The sequence below is a fragment of the Bubalus kerabau genome, chromosome 17 (genome assembly GCF_029407905.1).
Source record: "Bubalus kerabau isolate K-KA32 ecotype Philippines breed swamp buffalo chromosome 17, PCC_UOA_SB_1v2, whole genome shotgun sequence".
NCBI classification, from domain to species: domain Eukaryota; kingdom Metazoa; phylum Chordata; class Mammalia; order Artiodactyla; family Bovidae; genus Bubalus; species Bubalus kerabau.
The window spans coordinates 34,134,065-34,157,800 of record NC_073640.1 but is presented as its reverse complement, the minus strand read 5'-3'; the positions used below and the strand labels follow the sequence as shown (position 1 = coordinate 34,157,800).

Genomic DNA, 23,736 nt, shown 5'->3' with positions numbered 1-23,736 from the left:
GAGCACTGCAGCCATTATGACTGATTTGTGAGCCTTCAGTAAACCAATTAGGAATAGTTTTCAAATTGTTAAAATGTGCATTTAAATCCTCCGTGTTTTATTTATAAGGTTTCTGCTGCTGCTAAGTCACTTCAGTCGTGTCCGACTCTGTGTGACCCCATAGACAGGAGCCCACCAGGCTTCCCTGTCCCTGGGATTCTCCAGGCAAGAACACTGGAGTGGGTTGCCATTTCCTTCTCCAATGCATGAAAGTGAAAAGTGAAAGTGAAGTCGCTCAGTCGTGTCCGACTCTGTGCAACCCCATGGACTGCTGCCTACCAGGCTCCTCCGTCCATGGGATTCTCCAGGCAAGAGTACTGGAGTGGGGTGCCGTTGCCTTCTCCATTATAAAGTTTCTATGAGGATGAAAATAAAAGATGAATATAATATTGCTTCAAGTTCTCAGAATCTACACTACCAAAGTACCTGTATCATTCCATTTTTCATTTTTATTGATGTACATCTCTTTTCTTATTTTGTGAGATTCTGAAAAATACCTCCCGAGACAGTATTATCATGCCAAAATTGGAAGGAAAAATCCTCAACTAATTCCATTCATGTATCCATGACATCAGGTTACCATAGGAAGGGCACATAAAATAAAATAAAGGAAGAAAAACAGTCTCTCTCAAGAATTAGGATCTGGAATATACTTAAATTGCTATTATTATTTAATGCCTGCTCCCTGCCTGGTTATGCATAAATGCCCTGGATCCTAAATATGCACTGGGCCTAATTAGCAAGGGGATACAATTTTCACTGATTGATGAAATGATTTCTTCTATACCAGGAACTTCTACCTGTGTTCACTTCCTTTTTTTAACCCTATCTTTTTAATAACCCCTTTTATAACTCCTGATGTATTGCTGCCCTTTCCATCAGATAAACTTCCAGCTCTGTGAGATGAAGCAAGCATTGTAAATACATCTTATCAAATGGCAAACCTATTTGAGTTTGGGTGCCTGATTCCAGAGTCCAGGTACTTTGCACTAATATATGGTACACATCTTGTATGCCCTCCAGGAATTACTAAAAAGCGAGTTTATTAATCAATCCAAAAAATGTGTTAAAAAATGGCCTAGGCAATAGCTAACGAATGGTTCAAAACAGGTATGTGGAGGATACTTGAAAATAGATATTAATACATATAAGTAGGTAGGTAGACAGATCAGTTGATCAATAGATCTTAAAATCCTTCTAGGTTCCAGGACACAAAATCCAAATATGATGTTAACTTGAATGTTATGATCCCACAGCAGCAAAATGTCTAAAGCCTTATCACTCTGTACGTTAGTTTCTTAGTCGTGTTTATTTTGTTTCTTCTCAATCATTAGAAGGATAACATATGTTCATTACAGAAAATGTGGGTAGGTAAGCATTGTCATATTCTCCAACACTATTTTACAAATTGCTTGTATCTATTCTACTCCATTATATTTGTGTGCTATATTCTATTCTTGTTAAATTAAGATACTCCTACACCTTGTCTCCTTTTCTCCAGTTTACTTTGGCAATTTTATGACAAACTTTTTATAGACAAGATTTTAATAACTTTATAGCTTTCTACTCTGAGAATTGATAATTATTTAATTTACCATTACTCTTTCATTGTTTCCAACTTATAAAATGTTTTATAACTTAAGCTGTCACTAAAATCTCTGTTATTCAAAGATTTTCCTGTATCCATATTATTTGGGGCTTTCTTTGTGGCTCAGATGGTAAAGAATCTGCCTGCAATGCAGGAAACCCTGGGTTTGATCCCTGGGTTCGGAAGATCGCATGGAGAAGGGAATGGCAACCCACTCCAGCATTCTTTCCTGGGAAATGCCATGGACAGGGGAGCATGGCAGGCTATAGTCTATGGGGTCGCAGAGAGTCGGACGATACTGAAAGATGAACACTTTTACTTCATATTATTATAAAAGAATAGATTCCTGAGAATTGAAAATGAGAAGTATTTGAACATTTTTAATGTCTTCATATATATTATCAAATTGTTTTTTTATAAACACAATAATCATTGGATACAAGATACATTTCAGAGAGAGGGATAAGGTGGAGAAGGTGAGTACAAAATAAAAGAGGATAAATTCTGAGAAATCTGAGTGTATTTAGGACCAAAGTATAGGAAGTCAGGGAGAAATATTAGAAAATGTCTATTGACGTTAGTTTCAAATTCACAGCCAAATGGAATCTAAAGAATATAAAATATACTATGTTGTCAAATTTGAGTCATATATTGTGAAAGAAAGTGAGTGAAGGCATTATCACCATTGTGTTCTTTCCAAATCCATCAGAGGAGAGACACTGGGAAGTTCGAGTTTTACATCATATGTTCATATTGGTTTTGATTGATAGGATTCATCTTTCAGTAAAAAGATGGCTTGCCTGATTTACTGACCTGCATTTGAGCCAGGGCTTATTTAACTGATGAAATGGCAGCTCTCTCACAAAACATAAGAAAATAACAATATCAATATTATGACTAGTTTTGTTAACCCAGGATGATCAAATAGTCTAACAAGTGAAACTTGACACCAGCAAGATACTGATTTATTTGCAGTTCCAAATTATACCAATAAAGATAAAAATTATATTTGTTTCAAAATTTAAGAAATGACTAATAAACAACAGTGCTAATTCTACAAGAGTTTTCTAATATTTCTCTGAAACTAAAATATCTTCCATCCACTGCAATTCCAGAACTTCCCTGAGACATCCCCCTCCCCCAGGCTTGTATTACTATTTCTGGAACTTGATGTTTTAAGAATAACTATAGTTAAGAGTCACTGATGACATTATTTGATTAACAAATGTGACCCTATAGAAAATCATCTCAATCGTTTCAGGATGGAAACTGAGGTACATAGTAAACAGAAGTAAATAGGAGCATTCATGTATGTGTTAAACATATAATGACTGAGATCAAAATTACAGAATATAAAATTACAGGTATTCTCTGCTTTGGATGAACTCACATTTTAATGATAATTACAGGTAAGACTTATAAACCCTGTGGCTTTTAAGACTATTAGAATTAAGCACCTCATCTTGTTCTTGTTTCTTATATACTATGCATCTCTCATGGTAGAATCTAAAAAATGGTAGGTTTCTAAATAGCCCAAGAGAAGGGACATCTAACACAGCCTGAGCAGTTGAGAAAGCTTTTCCAGAGGGCAGGTAATGGCTGAGCTGAATTATCCTGGCTACAATCACAAACCACAATCCAGGAAGTACAATGTGCAAAGTCATAGAGGTAGGTGTCGAGGGTTTATAGGAGGTAAGGAATTCAGCACTTTTGAAAAGTTTGAGGTGAGAGGCATAAGGTCAAATGACGAATGAGTGCTGCCAATTTGGAGTCTCTTTTGAAGTCAATGCTGTGCTATGGAAAGATTTTATATAAGTGACAATCATAATTATAATAATATGGCTACAGGCATACATGTGCATGCTTATTCATGTCCAACTGTTTGTGACCCCACGGAGTGCAGCCCACCAGGCTCCTCTGTCCATGGAACTCTCCAGGCAAGAATACTGGGATGGGTTGCCATTTCCTCATTTCCTCCTCCTGGGGTGGGTCTTTCCACTCCAGGGATTGGACCCCATCTCCTGCATCTCCTGCATTGGCAAGTGGATTCTTTTACTACTTGAGCCATGTATTGACATGTAAAAAGATCTCCACAGTGGAGCTGTGGACATTAAATTTGGAAAGTTTGGCAATTTGAGAATGTCGTCAGGGTAATTCACTGCTGCTGCTGCTAAGTTGCTTCAGTTGTGTCCAACTCTGTGCGACCCCATGGACTGAAGCCTACCAGGCTTCTCCGTCCATGGAATTCTCCAGGCAAGAACACTGGAGTGGGGTGCCATTTCCTTCTCCAATGCATGAAAGTGGAAAGTGACAGTGAAGTCACTCAGTCGTGTCCGACTCTTCGCAACCCCATGGACTGCAGCCTACCAGGCTCCTCCATCCATGGGATTTTCTAGGCAACAGTACTGGAGTGTGGTGCCATTGCCTTATCCACTGCTAGGCTAGTTTAATGGTTCAAATGAGATATAATGGGATGTTTTCCCATGTGAACAAAAGTGCAAAGAGGAGATACATGAAAGATATTTATTATCACAGACATTTTACAAGTTTCTTTCAAAAAGCTTAATTCTTTAAATCCCACAGATTTATATTTGGGCATCTTTCAAAGCAGGGGCTGCCAAAATGAGAAAGAGTGAAAGCTAAATTGCCTTCAACTTAGAAGGATTTTTCCCCCAGCTCTAATTTGCCTATGTTTGGTGTGGAATTAGGTATTGAAATCCACTCAAGTTTCTAATTTTCAGCTTCCTTGCACCCACACAGCCTCACAGCTGTGAGTTTGCTAATATAATGGATTTCCAGTTAAATCTAACAAGGGGCTCACTACACAAATATTCTCAGATGTTATGTTTCTATATAAATAAAACCTAGATCAAAATGTGGATACAAGTAAGCTTAAAAGCCTATATTTTAATAGAATGATTCTTAAAATTATTCTAATATGTTGTTCAGTCTCCCAGTTGTGTCTGACTCTTTGCAACCTCATGGACTCCAGCACTTCAGGCTTCCCTGTCCCTCACCATCTCCCTGAGCTTGTTCAAACTCACGTCCATTGAGTCGGTGATGCCATCCAACCATCTCATCCTCCGTTGTCCCCTTCTCCTCTTGCCTTCTATCTTTTCCAGCATCAGGGTCTTTTCTAATGAGTCAGCTCTTCACATCAGGTGGCCAAAGTATTGGAGCTTCAGGATCAGTCCTTCCAATGAATATTCAGGATTGATTTCCGTTAGGATTGACTGGCTTGATCTCCTTGCAGTCCAAGGGACTCTCAAGTGTCTTCTGCAACACCACAGTTCGAAAGCATCATTTCTTCAGTGACCAGCCTTCTTTATGGTCCAACTCTCATATCCATACATGACTACTAGAAAAACCATAGCCTTGACTATACAGACCTTTGTCAGCAAAGTAATGTCTCTGATTTTTAATATGCTGTCTAGGTTTGTCATAGCTTTTCTTCCAAGCAGCAAGCAAACTTAAAGGTCTATATTTTAATAGAATGATTCTTAAAATTATTCTAATATGTAGCCATGGCCAAGTTGTTACAAAGTTAATTCATTTGACATATAGAGAATGGATTGGGTCTTCCCTGGTGGTCCAGTGGTTGAGAACCCACCTCGCAATGCCAGGGACATGGGTTTGATCCTTAGTGGGGGAACTAGGACCCCACGTGCCGCGAGGCAACTCTGCATGCATCACAACTACTGAGCCCCTGTGCTGCAACAAAAGACCCAAAGCAGCAAATAAAAAACAGAGAAACAGAGAAGGGAATGGTAAATTAATCACTCGGCACTACCAGACTATAGTAGTAGTGTGGTCCTTAGGTGTTATCAAGTCTAAACAATAAACAGAGGCAGTTAAACAAATGTGGAAACAATTTTTAAAAGACACTTCTGACTTATGATCCTAGAATCAGCTCCCCTGTGAGTCAAAGTTAGAGCATTTCTCTCTGAAAGCCTGATTTAAAAACCAGATAAACATTCAAATCTAATTCATCATTCTGGGCCATACCACATATTGATAGTATGAGAATATCTGGGGCTCAATGTCTGCAACCCTGGATTATAATGGAAAGTGTACTAGGTAATTCTCCAGTACACCAGAGTTTGACAGCCTGCAATGCAAAAGACGCAGGTTCAATCCTTGGGATGGGAAAATACCCTGGAGAAAGGAATGGTAAATTGCCTGGTCAATGCCACGGAAAGAGAAGCCTGGCAGGCTATCGTCCATGGAGTCACAAAGAGTCGGACACAACTGAGGGATTTTCACTTTCACTTTAAGACCATAGGGAACCCTCGTCTCTCTAAATTTATTTGAATTTATGATTTCATTGTAAAAGTTCTTGGTGGTTTTATACAGAACACATTTTTTAAATTGAATGAATGCTTTGAAAGTTTCCCACTCCTACTACTCAAAAACTGCTTAAAAGGATAAGACAGAAGATTTATCCATGTGGTTAGGTGTGGATATGTGGCTAGGAGTATAGAGGGGCAGCCAGTAATGTATTCGTGTTTGTGTTTCCCTAGTGCCTAGCACAAAGCCTGAGGCATGGCAGGTATCCAGTAAATGTGTGAAATGAATTAACTGATCTGACAGTCAGTGACTTTCCTCTCAATAGGGAAGTTGTGGAGGGGAGTTTCAGCTTCTGAAGTGAAGCCTTGAGTGTTCCCAATAATGAACACTGCAGTAATCTCTTGATGGGAATGGGAAGAAATTTGTTTACAGGCATTCCGTAAGGTATTATATATACATATCTTGGGGGTGGGGGGTGGGAATGAAGCAATGGTTGGCCATTGCTCTATTTAAATAGCTGGCCTCCATTATTTTATGTGCAGGATTGCTGTGTACCTCTAGATGGTGCTGCTGGTTCATAACTAAGTTGTCACAATATCCAAACCCAAGGCAGAAAGTGTTCTGACCTCCGAGGAGCCATCTCTACATCTGTGACTTTGCCTCTTGCTGATTTGCAGGAAGTTGTATTTGAAAATGCTTCCACCCGGCCAATGCTGATCACCTCTCCTTCCTACTCTCCCCTCATTATCTTTGTTTTCAAATTAAGGAATCTGTTTTAAGATATTCTTAATAGATTTTCTAATTATGTTCATGCTCTTTTTGTTGATGGCATGCAGAATGAAAGAGTAGAAATAACTGATCCATGTTAGGAAAAAGCTGTTTCTACCTGCAAATATTCCATGTTGAACTTGATACTATGGAACTCCATACTTACACACTCTATACATAACTTTATATAAGCTATATGATCCTTCTGAGTTCAACTTTAATCATTTTTTAAAAGAAATATTGTAACACTGGAAATACAGCATTACTGAAATAGAAACACTCAGGACTGAAAAGGATGTAGCATATGCAGGCTGCTCTATTCTCTCATTCTCTGGATAGGCACCAGTGTTTTTTCATGGTACTTTTCCTGGGTTAGCTACATCTGGGATCAGAACTCATTGCCAACACAGAAATGAAGATGGATAACTGTCTGAATATACCGTAAACTTCACTAACCCTAACCTTGTATAATACAATTTTTTTATGGTAGTTGTTTGAAATCCGAAGAACGTAAGAATCTTGCCTGTATTTTCATGAAACAAGGAGCAGAACTTAAAAAATAGAACCTAGATATACTGACTCCCTTTTTAAGAGCTTATAAGTCATGCTGTCTATAGTCTTATCTTTAAAATTCCAAGCCAGAGTCTCAAACTGTTAATGCATGATCTAGGAAACAGGTAGCAATTCATTCATTGATCAATAAGAACTTATTCAGCAGTGGCTGTGAGCTCAAAACTACATCAAATAAACTGTGCTAAAGAGATAAAGGGAATGACTCTTGCTTCCGTAAGTTATTACTATTGCAGAAAAGAATAACAATAAAAAGTTTTCCCATGGACAGTAACTGTTTCTCACCTGTTGCTATAAGAGAAATGTGCACCAGGTACAGTATGAGACCGTGGGATATGAGAGGAATATGTACCAGAAGCTTAACGATGCTGCCTTGATGGGGAGCAATTCAGTTCAATGAAACAAACAGATTGTATGGATTGTTTTTGTTTTTCAAGAATGAGGATGAAGTTACTAGACACACAGGAGGTAGATGAGTGCATAGATTTAGGTCTTAAAAACGTAAAAATAATAACTGCAGCACGCATGCACCTGGTGTACCCCTGTGATGTGTATTTCATTTAATTCTAACAAAAGTCCTGCTGTGACTACCAGTATGACAACTACTTCCCATTTTAGAGATCTGCACATCAAGACTCAGCAATGCAAAGAGGTTTACTCAAGATCACATAACCAGCTGCAGAGGTAGTTTTTTCAAAGCTCATACCTTCAGCCTCTGCATTAGACTGTCTGATTGCCTTTCAATTAGAATCAAGGAGGCAAGTGATGAAACACCTGTGCTAGTCCATGACAAATTTCATGTTTCATGACTTGGGATGTGTCCTTGAATCAGAGGGCAGGGAATACTTGAGCTTGAAAGAAGTGAAGGATGCCACAGAGCTCAGAGGGACATTGAACTTTCCAGTACAGCAAGGCTAACATCACTTATAGCTTCAGTAAATTTGGTAGCTGAAGAAAAGTAGGAGATACCTCATCACTGATGCAAACTCATGGAATTAGAAATTCGAACTCAGGTTTCAGGAGAAAAAGCATCAACAGGAAGGGCAGGAGCCTGAGCATATGAGGAGCTGGGTACAAAACTTCAAAGATTCCAGAACCAACATGAAAAAGTAGCTAATTCTAGAAAATTTACTCCACGTTTTAGAGGCAGAGTTGGTTCAATCTGCAGGTGCCAATAGGCAGAGATCGATGCCTTCATTTTAGATCTTTCTATAGTTCTAAAATATTCAAAAGCTGTGTAATCTTAGCACAAGGTCATGAAGGAAAGGGGAAAAGAACATGGGTAAAGAGATCTACCTACAAGGATTGTATGTAGAGGTAGTGTGGATTCTCCTATGGTATACTGAAGCCAAGCTGCTGCTGCTAAGTTGCTTTGGTCGTGTCCAACTCTGTGCGACCCCATAGATGGCAGCCCATCAGGCTCCCCCATCCCTGGGATTCTCCAGGCAAGAACACTGGAGTGGGTTGCCATTTCCTTCTCCAAGGCATGAAAGTGAAAAGTGAAAGTGAAGTCGCTCAGTCGTGTCTGACTTTTCGTGACCCCATGAACTGCAGCCTACCAGGCTCCTCCATCCATGGGATTTTCCAGGCAAGAGTACTGGAGTGGGGTGCCATTGCCTTCTGAAGCCAAGCTAACGTCTCTGTTAACTCTCTTTAAGCTTCTCATCTCTTTCCACATCTGAAGCAATTACAACTAAGCCTGGAACAAAGAAAGTGCCCACCAGGTAAGTGTTGAATGTGTCACATAGTCAGTTTGCAATCCTTCATCTATTCAATAAATATGTAGTCAGCATCTTCTATAGCGAATACACTGTTGGATTCAATGGGGCTTAAAGAATACTGCTCAGGAGGCTTAAATATACATGGACATTTTCACAGAAATAAAAAAGGTACTGTCAGTAAACAGAAAGCAAAAAATCAAAGAAAGGATTTTGAGTATGGGGGAAGCGGAAAATGTGACTTCCTGAATCTAGAAAAAGTCTGAAGTTCAACAAGAGATTAGAGTCTCAAGGAAAAGACTGAGTGTATACCAGTCAAGCCACATGAAAGAATGAGTTGGAGGAGAAATCATTCATGGTGGGTGGTGGGAGGACACATGGTTTTCTCTTACTCAGATTATTTATGTGGGATAACTAGGGGCAGACTCATTCCTGAGCAATACTATTGCCAGAGCCTCTTACTCTAAAAGACCATCATAATCCAATGATGCAATCCAGAGTCTCAAATTTTTTTGAAGAAGTTGTCTTGATTCTCTTGCTCCATTTTCTGTTCTCTGGATTAAAGAATAAAAGCTAGAGTGTATTTACATATGAATTAACACTGTAAGTGCCTTTACATACTAAAGCATATAAACAGGCAATAAACAGCCCAGCCAGAGCCTCCTGAAACCACAGGGACATCACAGTCATTGGTCCCTTGAGATCCAGCCACACCATCAAGGTCATGCCCTGTGGGTCTCAGGAACATCACTAATTATTCATCCACAGACCTGCTTGTCCCATCACCACTCTATGCTGGGCACAGTTGCTCATTGTTCTCCACTGATTAGAATGGGTGATTTATAAATGGATGAGTAGGAGAAAAACAGCGCAAGGCCATTACTCGCCAGTGGATTTTTCTAGTTGCTTGACTCTTGGGTAATCAATCCTCTGTGGAGTCTCTCTTGTCCACTTACCATTGTGATTTCTTTAAAGTGACTTTCTACACTGATAATTGGAACAAACTCTCTGTATGTCCAATTCTAAAAGACAGCTGAAATACATTTTCCTTGATAGTATATGTCTCTAAACTTACTCTTAAACTGTTCTTCATGTGAAAACTATAATGTTTGATTCTAAGACTCTAAATTGACAGATTGAAAGTGCTGTTTGTAAAGTGTGGGTATTATCAGATCAAGTATGTCACCTCTAAAACACTCAAACTAGCTCATGTCCGTTATTGCTGATGGGCAAAAATTCAGACGGTGCAAATGTTGTTAAATTCTATGGTACAGGGACTTCCCTAGCAACCCAGTGGCTCACTCAGTGCTCTCAATGCAGGGGTCCAGGGTTCGATTCCTGGTCAGGGAACTAGATCCCGCATGCCACAACTAAGACAGGACAGGCAAATAAATAAATACAAATTAAAAAAAAAAATTCTATGGTATATCTGTTGATTAGTTTTCTGAGTTAAAACTGTCTTTAAACAGTGCCTTATATAAGCACCTCCTTTTAATAAGCCAAGAAGACAGATCAGGAAAGGAGAAGGTATATGGTATAAGAGAGGAAGAAAAAAAAAAGTGTGTTAATTTCCATTGTCAGTTTGACCCAAACAATTCTCAGATGTTCCCAGGGACTGGGCCCTTTTTTTGTGGCCCCTTGGTTTCTCACATAGCACATGACATAGGACCATGAACAAGGCAAGTGTTCTTATGTAGTAACTATAACAATCACAGCATGCATATTACCCCAAATTAAAGCCTAAAGAGAAGTGGGAATTTTAGAGGAAGGAAAAATTGCATTGATGAATATAGGTTCTTAACGTCTATTTATTTCATTTGGTACAAGCCTATTAGTCTAACCTCTTATAACCCTGGAGATTTAGCAGATGAGCTCTTCCAAGATATCTATGGACAAATATATCCATTTCAATTTAATAATGGAAAAGAGAAACCATAGTTTATTATTTTACAAATAATTTAAAAGTCCCATTACAGAAACCACTGTAAGTTCAGCAAAACCTGAGGCTATTTTGTAAGATTCATTATTTTTTTTTTTTAAATCTTCCTTCTTACAAAAAAAGTAGTATTCATTTTCTGTATTTTTAAAACTTGGAATTTTTCTTTTGTAGTAGCAGCATGTATCTGCAGATAGATATGTAACATACACCTATATATTAACTTCTGCATGTAGTTGATAATTTTAACATCTTTTGAAAACTGTTTACATATAAATATGCTTTGCCCTTTCTTCCTCAGTATTGTCTAGAAAAATTACATTGGAGTAAGATATGTACCTTCCCATAGATACTCATTCTTCAGAATCATGACAGTTCCGTAGGCTTGCGGAAACCACAAGTTAATGAGTGAGATGTCAGACCCAATGAACTTGTTCAGAAACCTGATCACCTCTGCTGCCTGAAATAGGGACAATCGTGGAAAAAACTAATTATCTGTAAAAAGAATATAAAAGTTGATCTAAAGGACAAAATGGATAAAGGGACTAGACAGATTTCTATAGGGTTTCTTTTTTTTTTCCTTTAAAAGAAAATCTTTTGGCCATACCACATAGCATGTGGAATCCTGGTTCCCGAGCAGGGATTGAATCCACATACCTTTTATCGGCAGTGGACCACCAGGGAAGTCCCTCCTCTAGGTTCTTGTTATAAATGAAACTCTTAAGTTCAGTTAAAAAGCAACAGAAGTTTGAATTTCCAGAAACTGACCTGTTACAAACTTTGTTTGTTATAAGAAAGTTTTTTTTTTTTTTTTTTTAGGAGAAAAGGGTAAAATGGCAAGAGGAGTGGTTCTGGGGGAAAGTAATTAACCATTCTTTTAAAATTTAAAAAAACTCCACTCATTAACCCATTTTTCATCTTGCTTTCCTATATGCTAATCACTAATGTTCATAATGATTACAGGCCTACCAGAAGAGCCGAGGATCACAAGAAGATTAAATTTTACTCATTAGATTGTAGCTAACAAGGCAGGAGAATGTCCTGATACATGTAACAATGATTTCCAATAACCTGCTCTGTGACCTTGGAAAATTCACTTAACTGCTCTGAACCTCACTTTTAATATTTGTCAAATTAAATGATTGAAGGGGATAATCTGAAGTTCTTCAGATAACTAAAAGTCAATGATTTTTAAGAGGTAGCCAAAAAAAAAAAACCACACACTTCAGTTCAAAAATGTCCTTCCAGCCAGAAAATTAAATTACTAAAGCACTTCTCAGAGCCATCAGTGGCTCCCAAAAGCCTATACAGACGACTCTGAAGCATAGCCAGATTTGGGTATCACTGGTAATACCCATAATCTCATTAGGAAAGCATTGCCCAGGAGTCGGACAAGGCAGAGGAAGGTCAAACTTCTCAAAGATTTTCTTCAGCTCATGCCGTTTGCTAGCCAGAGCACTCCAACTGCAGGGCTCTGGGTTTATAGAAAGTTTTTACTTTGAAGATATGGAAGATATACTAAAAACTACGTACTTAATCAGGGGAAGCAGGGAGGGGGATAAGGGGGGAGATAATTGCATCAGGAACAAGAACCTGTGTTTTAGATTCAAATAGTATAGAATATGGACTAAAATCTAAGTACCTTGAAATCTTTTCGACCCCTAGCCCTGGCCCATTTGACTAATCATGTTATAAGTAACTATAAGTAACTACTTATGCTATAACTAACTATGCTATAGGTTACTAGGCTAGTAGTAACTAATGTTGTGAAACATTAAAGACAAAACAAACAAAACTTCTAGGGGTTTCCCTTGGAGTCCTGTGGTTAAAACTCCACCTTCCAGTGCAGGGAGCATGGGTTCAGTCCCTGGTGGGGGAATTAAGATCCCGCATGTCATGCAGAATGGCCAAAATAAAAACTAAGCCTATTATACAAAGTGAAGTAAGCCAGAAAGAAAAACACCAATACAGTATACTAATGCATATATATGGAATTTAGAAAGATGGTAACAATAACCCTGTGTACAAGACAGCAAAAGAGACACTGATGTATAGAACAGTCTTATGGACTCTGTGGGAGAGGGAGAGGGTGGGAAGATTTGGGAGAATGGCATTGAAACATGTAAAATATCATGTATGAAACAAGTTTCCAGTCCAGGTTCGATGCACGATACTGGATGCTTGGGGCAAGTGCTCTGGGACGACCCAGAGGGATGGTATGGGGAGGGAGGAGGGAGGAGGATGCAAGATGGGGAACACATGTATACCTGTGGCAGATTCATTTTGATATTTGGCAAAACTAATACAATATTGTAAAGTTTAAAAAATAAAATAAAATTAAAAAAAAAATAAAAATAAAAACAAAAACTTCTATTCATGAATGTGTATAGAAACAGTAAGACATAACACACACACAAAATCCCAGTACATGAACAAGATCACATGCTCAGCTCATCAGATGACCTGCTTTTCTTTGAGATGTACAATACAGTGTGTACAGATCTACCTCTTTACTTGAAATGCTAGCAGCAAAATTCCATGATATGAATGTACTTGAATGAACTGTTCCTCTAAAAATTCCTTGAATTAAATAGTTTTAATGTTTGACTATTTTACAACCCATGTCCCTATTTAATATTCATAGTTTACAAATAGTTTCTCACACTTTTTGGAACTAGATAGGGCATGGCTTTTGAATAAAGAGTAACATGCCCTCCCTGGAAATATTATATATTATAGAAGGAAAGCCCATTCTTTGTAGTAGGCTTTAAGAAGGTGGCAAAACCAATACAATATTGTAAAGTAAAAAAATAAATTCATTCACTAAAAAAAAAGTTGGCCTATGCTTCAGTCTTGTTTTTTTCATTACTGGCTGTGAAACATTAGAGAATTAATTCCTGCTGATGTCCATTCCCTCATCTGCAAAATGGTTAGATAGTTTTGCAGGCATTAAGAAAACAAAACCAATGTGTAAATCTGCTCTTCCAAAATAGCAAAAATATAACGAAGTTAAATACTGAAAAAAATTAAATATTTTCTTAAAAATATAAATAAAAGCCACCAAATTCTGCTCTTTGGAATCTTTTCAGTGAGTGTCACGGCAGCTACCAAACCATCACGTTCGCTGGTTAGTCAGTCATAGAACCTGTGATGCTCCTCACTGTCTGGTTGTTGTTGTTCAATCTCTCAGTCACGTCTGACTCTTTGTGACCCCATGGACTGCAGCTTCCCTGTCTTTCACCATCTCCCTGAGTTTGCTCAAACTCATGTCCACTGAGTCAATGATGCCATCCAACCATTTCATCCTCTGTCACCCGCTTCTCTTCTTGCGCTCAATCTGTCCCAACATCAGGGTCTTTTCTAATGAGTCAGCTCTTTGGCCACTCTCCAGGTGGCCAAAATAGTGGAGCTTCAGCATCAATCCTTCCAGTGAATATTCAGGGTTTCTATCTGGTGGTCAAAAGCAAAAGAAACATTCCTATCTTGCTCTAGAGTCAGGGCATCTCAGAAGTTTTCCAGGATCCATCAACAGCATTAAATTGGTATAACTGCTATATCCTGCCAGTCATAGAATCCCAAAGAAATATGCTGAAATTCCTTCAGAAATATGCTGAAAAGTGTTTACTTCTCCAATTTTAAAATGGTGGTAGAATTTCCAGAAGGGATTTGGTAGAAGCATTTCAAAGACTCAAAAAGAAATTGTATCTAACACATAGAACATGTACTTCCTTTGTGGCTCAGCTGGTAAAGAATCCACCAGCAATGTGGGAGACCTGGGTTCAATCCGTGAGTTGGGAAGATCTCCTGGAGAAGGGAAAGGCTACCCACTCCAGTATTCTGGCCTGGAGAATTCCATGGACTGTATAGTCCATGGGGTCACAAAGAGTCGGACATGACTGAGCGACTTTCACAGAACTTGCAATCAATTTTCATCAGAAGAATCAGTGTGGTGTTATGATTTAAAAACAAAATACCTGATATAATTCATTAATGCCCCAGAAAGCAACAAAACAAAATAAAAATAAGTAAACAAAGCCATGCTTATGGAAAATGCTTTCATTACATTGACTGTGTTTGTTTTTTTATCTTAACTGTACTTATTTTGATGGGAGGTAGTTTTGGTAGAGAAACACAGCTTGAAGTATATGCTAGCAACCTAAATTATTTCTCCATAAAGGTGTTAAAATGTTACTGATATGAATAAATTTTAAATTTAGACCTTCAGAGATAATTCTGACTGCTAACTTGGACCTTTTCACTAATCTTATATGCATGGTATAGAAATTCTATTATTTTCTGCTTCTCATAGCAACTTGGAAATCGTACAACCTACTTTAGCATTCTTTAGTCTTTAACAAGTAAGACTGGGAATTGTGAAATAATCAGTAATGGTTATCTGCCTTTTCCTATTTAAGAACAATAATGGTGCTCACTCATCCCGAACAAGGCCGTTAATTAATCATTGTAGCTATGCAGGTTGAAGTCCCAATGTTATCGCCATTGAAGCATAGCAGTAATATAAACTCCTGCTTAAGTGCTTTTGTTCTGTGAAATAAATCTTTGCATTACAACCGTTCCTAATCATTTATTAAAAGTATAACACTTTGCCATTATCATACTTGATTGTGATGTTTTTAAGCCATTTGTTTATCTTCTAGCTTGCACAAATTTAATTTTCTAGAATTTTAAAGCAAGAATGGATTTGGTTGGCAGGGGCGGGGTGTGGGGATGAGGGCAAGAAAGCTCTCTAGAAGAATATGCTCCTAAACAAAAATAAAAGTAGAAGTAAAAACAAAAAGAAATAGGATAGAAAACTAACCTAAATGCTCAAACTGATTGGTTATGCAATGGATATTTGGCATAAAATACAAATGTTGTGACTATTGGATACAGTTATCAAATACAACCAAAAGAAATAATAATACTGAGGCAACATTAGCTCAAATAGAACATTCTATTGACTTGAAAGGAATGTTTGTCTCTAATTTGGAAGTTGAGATAATAGCCTAATTTGCTTAAATGTTAGTGTCTGTGAATAATTTAAGTGAAATTACTGCTTTATAGCCTGATGGGACCCACCTCCCCTAGGAAAGACAACTTTTTAAGAGAGTCTTTATCTAAAAAGATACAAAGTTTCTTTTTTATTAATGCAACAAAAATTGAAAAGTCTTATATGAACTATTAAGAAGCACCACATAAATACTAAGACCTAGGAGGAAGCTGGGTGACCCTCCCACCCCCAAAGTAGCACTGGAACAGCACACAATTTCCCCACACTCTGCTTTAAGCACATGCTGATTACATGCTTGAATGGGGTCTAATACAGGTTATGAGAAAATGTAATGTCACTAATTGTTCACAAATAGACCAGAACTTATACAGCCAAATGCACGTTGAGTTTTGGAAACAGGTACCCAGGGAGGCTGCAGACTTATTCCAATATAGAACCTGATCTCAAACTCCGGAGTGTCCATTTAATGTCACCTCAGTAGCCCAACCAATCAGATCTTTCTATTCTCACCCATGAGATTAGAAAATTTTTCCAAAGCTGAGATAGTCTGGGGTGGATTCACCACCACATTCTGAAACTGAATTGCAGTTTTAATGAAATGTGAGCTCAATCATCAGTGCTATTATTTACTGCCTGAATACTGTGAGCTATTACCATGAGTGACCGAATGAGTATTTGAATAATTTGTGTGTTCAGTCACTATGTCATGTCCGACCCACTGTGACCCCATGGACTGCAGCCCACCTGTCTCCTCTGTCCATGGGATTTCCCAGGCAAGAATATTGGAGTAGGTTGCCATTTCCTTCTCCACTGAATAATTTAATATGTGATAATTTTACTCCTTAATCAGACAATCTGTCCCAAGCAATGATGATCCCATATTTTGATGCAGTGCTGATGAATATACATGAGAAACTGGCTAATACATGACAATACGTTTGTCACCCAGAAAACTTGTTCCTCCCTTGCCACATTTAAATATGCATTGAGTGACTGCCATGTGTCATGCACTGCACTGGGTCAAGAGGATACAAAAATAGACATTTCAAGTCCTCTCAAACCTCACAGACCAACAGAGAAGACAAACAATAACCAAATAAGAGGATACTATTTGATTAGAGTTACAACAGAGGGAAGTAAAGAATGTATGAGACCAACAGGAGAAGGCAGTTCAAGGAGGGCTTCTCGGAGAAGACTTTGTAGATCTGGAAAGACACACGGAAGTAATTATACCACCTCCAATAGACTGAATGTTTGCATCCCCACACAATTAAAGTGTCAACATCCTACTCCCCCAATCCCTTCAATATAGGGCCTTTGGGAGGTAAGGGGGTCAAGAGTGTGGAGCCCTCATGGATGGGATTAGTGACCTTTATAAAAGGAACCCCAGATATCTCTTTAGCATTCTTTCTGCCGTATGAAGATACAATGAGAAGTCAACAGTCCACAAGCCAGAAGAGGGATCTCACCAGAACCCAATCATGCTAGCACTCAGATCTTAGGCCCCAGCATCAAGGACTGTGGGATATACGTCTCTATTGTTTATAAGCCACCCAGGCTATTGTACTTTGTTACAGCAGCTCAAACCAGCACCACTGCCCTCTTTGTCGCAAGAGGTCTAAATAGAAAAATTAATCCAAGTTTGGATGGCCTCTGACAGATTTTAACTGAGTTTTTTCCTAAACACAGATTATGGGTCCAGCACTCTGTCACGAGTCTACGTGAAGACAATCTAGAAAGATCCAGCTTATGCTTTTTGTCCTGAAGTAACTTTGACAATCCCCTACTTTCACTCTGGATAGGGTACAGCCCTTATAGTTTGGTCTCTTAAAGAATTGGATGTGTGGTCTCTGTGACACATGTCGAAGATTCATTCACAGAAGTATAGAATTACAAATACTGGCTCCAAAGGTGGAGTTGGGACGGACAAATGTCTCTCAGATTTACCAGTTGTTGACAAGTTATTTAACCTCTAAACCTGTTACCTCATCTGTGTAAAGGGCAGGCAGGCTGCAGTCTGATATTTACCTGCCAGGTATGTTTTAAGGATCGAATGTGTGAGTGTTGGTACAGTCTTTAGTACAGTGCCTGGTGTGCATACCGACTAGACATATGTTAGCTACTATTATATTGTTAACTATTTTTCACCTATTTATCCCTACAATTATATTTACCAAAGGAAGCAAAGCATGATTTAAAGACACTCTCTAGAATCAGACTATGTAAGTCTGAATCCAATTTCTGCCAAGTTCTCATTCAAAAGTCATGAAGCCTTGGGCAAACTGAAAATCCTTTTTGTACTTTAGTTTTCTCATCAGTGAAATGGATATATCGATCATAGGATCTGCCTCCTAGGGCGGTTGACAGTATCACCTGTTATACAGAGAATATTTGAACAGTTCCTGCTGTACAGGAAACGCTGTCACAATTATTGTTCTCATTGTCTTTCTCTTTAGGTCTCTGGTGTGCTACTCTTTGAGTCTATTACAAAAGTCTCTGCCCCTAAAAAGCCTACATTTTCTTACCCCAAATTGCTAACGACGTTTTTTGCAAAGTTTCCCACTTGGTATGAACATCCAATAAATTTTATCTAATTTTAAAATTAAAATTTTGTATTTCATAACACTGGATCTTTGCTAAGTATTTCTGACACTCAGCTTTGTGGTGAAAACTTGATTTTTTTTTTAACATCCATCCCTTTCATAGTTCACTCCAGTGCTCTTAGGAATTATTCACAATTAAGATGACTGTTGAATAATAAAGTGCCAAGAAGCACCCACTCGATTCATTAATGGTATTTGACTTCGAGCAAATGCTCAGAAGTACTGAGAGAAACAGAAGCTGTCTGTTTTTGAGTCTCTCAGTTTTCATTTCGTTAAAGCCCACGTAATGATTCAAGTACTCTAAAACGCACACACCACAGCACAAACATTCTACTACCATGAAAGTTTAACCAAGGAATCCATGAATGAAAACACAACAACAGTAATTTTTAAAGTAAAATTCCAAAGACACACTGTCCTGAACCTCAAAAATATAGAAGGATACCAACATAGCCTCCCTGTTTGCAAAGTAATTGTATTACATCATGCTGAGTACAGAAACACAATAAAATTTCATAGTTTTTATTTCCCAGTGCAGATCTCTTCTAAATAATTTTCGTGCCATCTTCTCTAGTAAATTCCTTCACAACCTAGGCATAGGGCACACTAGTTTGCCTATTAGGCTTCCGTGGTAGCTCAGACTGTAAAGAATTTGCCTGCAATGCAGGAGACCCGGGCTGAATCCCTGCATCAAGAAGATCCCCTGGAGAAGGTAATGGCAACCCACTCCAGTATTCTTGCCTGGAGAATTCCATGGACAGACTACGGGGTCACAGAGAGTCAGACACGATTGAGCAACTAACACTGACTTTGAAAACACAACAGTATTTGTCCTAAAAATGGAAGTGTTTTCAATTCTGTTTCTTTCTCTCTTGTACACACACGTGCACACACATTCACTCACTCACTCACACACACACTGAGGTGGGCAATAACATTACTGCAGTATTGCTTTTGAAAGAAAGACACCCCCATTAAGTTGCTTTTGAAAGAAAGGCACACGGTGAGTTAGGTATGCTGAACAGGTCTGTATCAAAGGAAGGCTTCCCCCTGCTGCCATTAACTACATGAAAGCTTTGGGGACTTATTCCTCTGCTCATTTTAGTGGTCTGTATAATGAGATTAGAAGACAGAAACCCTGGCAACTCTTGGATCTATTTGTAGCTGCTAGACACAGAGAGACACTCTGCAGTGGAATGATGGTTCTGTTTGAAAACACCAAACATCCAGGTGCCTGAAGTGGCCAATAATCATCCTGTCTTGTCTGGGTATCATCCATCGCCTTGCCTTATGCAGTGGATTTTTCACTTTTTTTTTTCTTTTCAGACTTATGACCATGAAAAGGCTTTCTCAGTGTGCTCTTTTGGCTCAGTAGGAAATATAGTCTTGAGAGCAGAAAAAGAGAAACACGCTTATACCTGGTAAGAAATAATGCCAGAAACTAATTACACACACAGACACAGACACACACACACAGACAAATGTGTGTACATACGATGTAAACAACTTCCACCAGCCAGGGAATCTGGCCAGCTCATTCAGGAGTGTCTCCTGAATGCTGACTTGATTTTGTACTTTCACGCTTGCATATGCCGACTTCCTTTGCCTTTCCTTTGGCTTCCCAAGCAAACACGATCTGACTTCAAACCTGAACCAGGATTGGCTTTGCTCCTGGTGCTTTCCATAAACAGTTTCCTGTTACCCCCAGCTGCATCTATTTCCCACTGGAATGGATAACTAATACAGTATTAGAACTGATGTCCATACATGGATAATCCTCTTTCTGAATGAGACTGGATCATGAAGAAGGATGAAAGAAAACAGTTTGTAAGTAGCCTGTTCATACTTCAGTGTTTTGGGGTTGGGAGGAACATGTAATCAAGAAAGAAATGGTTTCAAAAAAGACAGCAAAGGGTTCTAATTCAGGGGAGGCATTTACTTTCTCAGATGGAGTGCCAATAAGGAGATTGAATTCCCTGAAGTACTAGGTAGGGTTTTGGAAGTGCTGATCTATTATGGGTTGTTCTTGGGTTTTGGACACCTTGATCTTTAAACATACTTTTAAAATGCATATTTTTCATATGTGTCTAAATGGGCATCACTGATTGAATTCCCCTACATTACTTGCTGCTTCTCATTCAACATCTTTCCTGAATAAGAATGGAATAGTTACATAAATTCCTGACTCTGGGTCAAATCAGAGTCTTAAGTTTGCCAGCTCAACTGGCTTCCATAAAACTCAGCCCAAGAAAATAAACTTCTAGAGATCTTGCATACAAATGACTTGCTGAGATAGTCAAGAGCTGTGTATCATTATTCCTCTTGACTTACTGATACATTGTCACTTTTAGGGTGTCTACATCTCCCCACAATTAATCAAGTCTAGATTTATGCCTGCTTTGTATTCATACATATCAAGGTCTCTGTTTACACCTAAAAGTGTCCCCAATTTGACAGTACATTATATGGTCACTTTAATCACCTTCACATATTCAGTTCAGTTCAGTTGCTCAGTCGTGTCCGACTCTTTGTGACCCCATGAATTGCAGCACACCAGGCCTCCCTGTCTATCACCAACTCCCGGAGTTCACTCAGACTCACATCCATTGAGTTAGTGATGCCATCCAGCCATTTCATCCTCTGTCGTCCCCTTCTCCTCCTGCCCCCAATCCCTCCCAGCATCAGAGTCCTTTCCAATGAGTCAACTCTTCATATGAGGTGGCCAAAGTACTGGAGTTTCAGCTTTAGCATCATTCCTTCCAAAGTAATCCCAAGGCTGATCTCCTTCAGAATGGACTGGTTGGATCTCCTTGCAGTCCAAGGGACTCTCAAGAGTCTTCTCCAACACCACACTTCAAAAGCATCAATTCTTCGGTGCTCAGCCTTCTTCATAGTCCAACTCTCACATCCATACATGACTACTGGAAAAACCATAGCCTTGACTAGATGGACCTTTGTTGGCAAAGTAATGTCTCTGCTTTTGAATATGCTATCTAGGTTGGTCATAACTTTCCTTCCAAGGAGTAAGCGTCTTTTAATTTCATAGCTGCAGTCACCATCTGCAGTGATTTTGGAGGCCAAAAAAAAAATAAAGTCTGTCACTGTTTCCACTGTTTCCCCATCTATTTCCCACGAAGTGATGGGACCGGATGCTTAGATCCCCTAAAACTATACCTTTCACAGAGTAGACCACAGATTACATAGCCTGAGGCAGTGGATTAGAAAGCAATTCACTAAGTTTCAGTCTCAGAGATGCTGATTGGATTAGGTCTATCTGGTGCCCATGAATTTGTACACACTCAACCACTATTTATTGTGGGTGTGTGCTCACTCATTCAGTTTTGCTCGACTCTTTATAACCCCATGGACTGTAGCCAGCCAGGTTCCTTTGTCTATAGAATTTTCCAAGCAAGAATACCAGAATGCATTGCCATTTCCTATTCCAAGGGATCTTTCCAACCCAAGAATCAAACACAGGTCTCCTGCACAGGCAGATAGATTATTTACCACTGCACCACCTGGGAAGCCTAATATTTATTGTACATATCACCAGATGCTCTTTTCAGTGACAAAAATCAGTAGTAAACAAGACAAATTCTTCTGTACTTTCAATGATCTGATCTAAAAATGGATTCTTAAGAAATTCACATAGGAAGCATCATGACGAACAAATCTAATGGAGGTGATAGAATTCCAGCTGAGCTATTTCAAATCCTAAAAGGTGATGCTGGGAAAGTGCTGCACTCAATAAACTAGCAAATTTGGAAAACTCAGCAGTGACCACAGGACTGGAAAAAGTGTTTTCATTCTAATCCCAAAGAAAGGCAATGCAAAAGAATGTTTAAACTACCGCACATTGCGTTCATCTCAGAGGGAAGCAAAATCATGCTGAAAATTCTCCAATCCAGGCTTCAACAACCGTGAACTTCCAGATGTTCAAGCTGGATTTAGAAAATACAGAGGAACCAGAGGTCAAATTCCTAACATCCGTTGGATCATTGAAAAAGCAAGAGAGTTCCAGAAAAACCTCTACTTCTGCTTCATTGATTACACTAAAGCCTTTGACTGTGTAGATCACAAAAAACTGTGGGAAATTCTTATAGGAATATTGACCACTTTACCTGCCTCCTAAGAAATCTGTATGCAGGTCAAGAAGCAGCAGTTAGAACTGGACATGGAACAAAGGACTGGTTTCAAATAGGGAAAGGAGTACAGCAAGGCTGCATATTGTCACCCTGTTTATTTAACTTATATGCAGAGTAACTCATGTGAAATGCTGGGCTGGATGAAGCACAAACTGGAATCAAGATTTCTGGGAGAATATCAATAACCTCAGATACGCAGATGACACCACCCATATGGCAGAAAGTGAAGAGGCACTAAAGAGCCTCTTGATGAAAGTGAAAGAGGAGAGTGAAAAAAGCTGGCTTAGAACTCAACATTCAAAAAACTAAGATTATGGCATCTGGTCCTATCACTTTATGGCAAATAGATGGTTGAAACTTTGGAAACAGTGACAAACTTTATTTCCTTGGCTCCAAAATCAATACAGATGGTGACTGTAGCCATGAAATTAAAAGACACTTGCTCCTTGGTAGAAAAGCTATGACCAACCTAGACAGTATATTAAAAAGCAGAGATATTACTTTGCAACAATGGTCCATCTAGTCAAAGCTATGGTTTCTCCAGTAGTCATTATGGATGATAGAGTTGGACCACAAAGAAAGCTGAGTGCTGAAGAACTGATGCTTTTAAACTGTGGTGTTGGAGAAGACTCTTGAGAGTCCCTTGGACTGCAAGGAGATCCAACCAGTCAATCCTAAAGGAAATCAGTCCTGAATATTCATTGGAAAAACTGATGCTGCAGCTGAAGCTCCAATACTCTGACCACCTGATGGAAAGAACTAACTCATTAGAAAAGACCCTGATACTGAGAAAAATTGAAGGTAGAGGAGAAAGGGACAAAAGAGGATGAGATAGTTGGACAGCATCACCAACTCGATGGACATGAGTTTGAGCAAGCTCCAGGAATTGGTGATGGACAGGGAAGCCTGGCCTGTTGCAGTCCATGGGGTCATAAAGAGTTGGACACGACTCAGTGACTAATCTGAACTGAAAGAAAAAACAAAAAAATCATAGTATGTGACAGTTGAAAATGCTATTAGAGGTCAATATCCCAGTTCTCTCATGCTTTATGAAAGAAAATAGAGTTCAAA

The 23,736-nt window shown here is 38.8% G+C and overlaps 1 long non-coding RNA gene across 1 annotated transcript in view; it reads left to right on the top strand.

The window, feature by feature from the left end:
• Positions 1-12,058, top strand: part of LOC129631895 (uncharacterized) — a 42,545-nt gene extending 30,487 nt beyond the window's left edge. Inside the window, exons 4-5 of the long non-coding RNA XR_008704223.1 lie at positions 8,911-8,976; positions 11,870-12,058. This is a non-coding gene — a long non-coding RNA (uncharacterized LOC129631895). The remainder of the gene's footprint in view (positions 1-8,910; positions 8,977-11,869) is intronic.
• Positions 12,059-23,736: the final 11,678 nt, after the last annotated feature.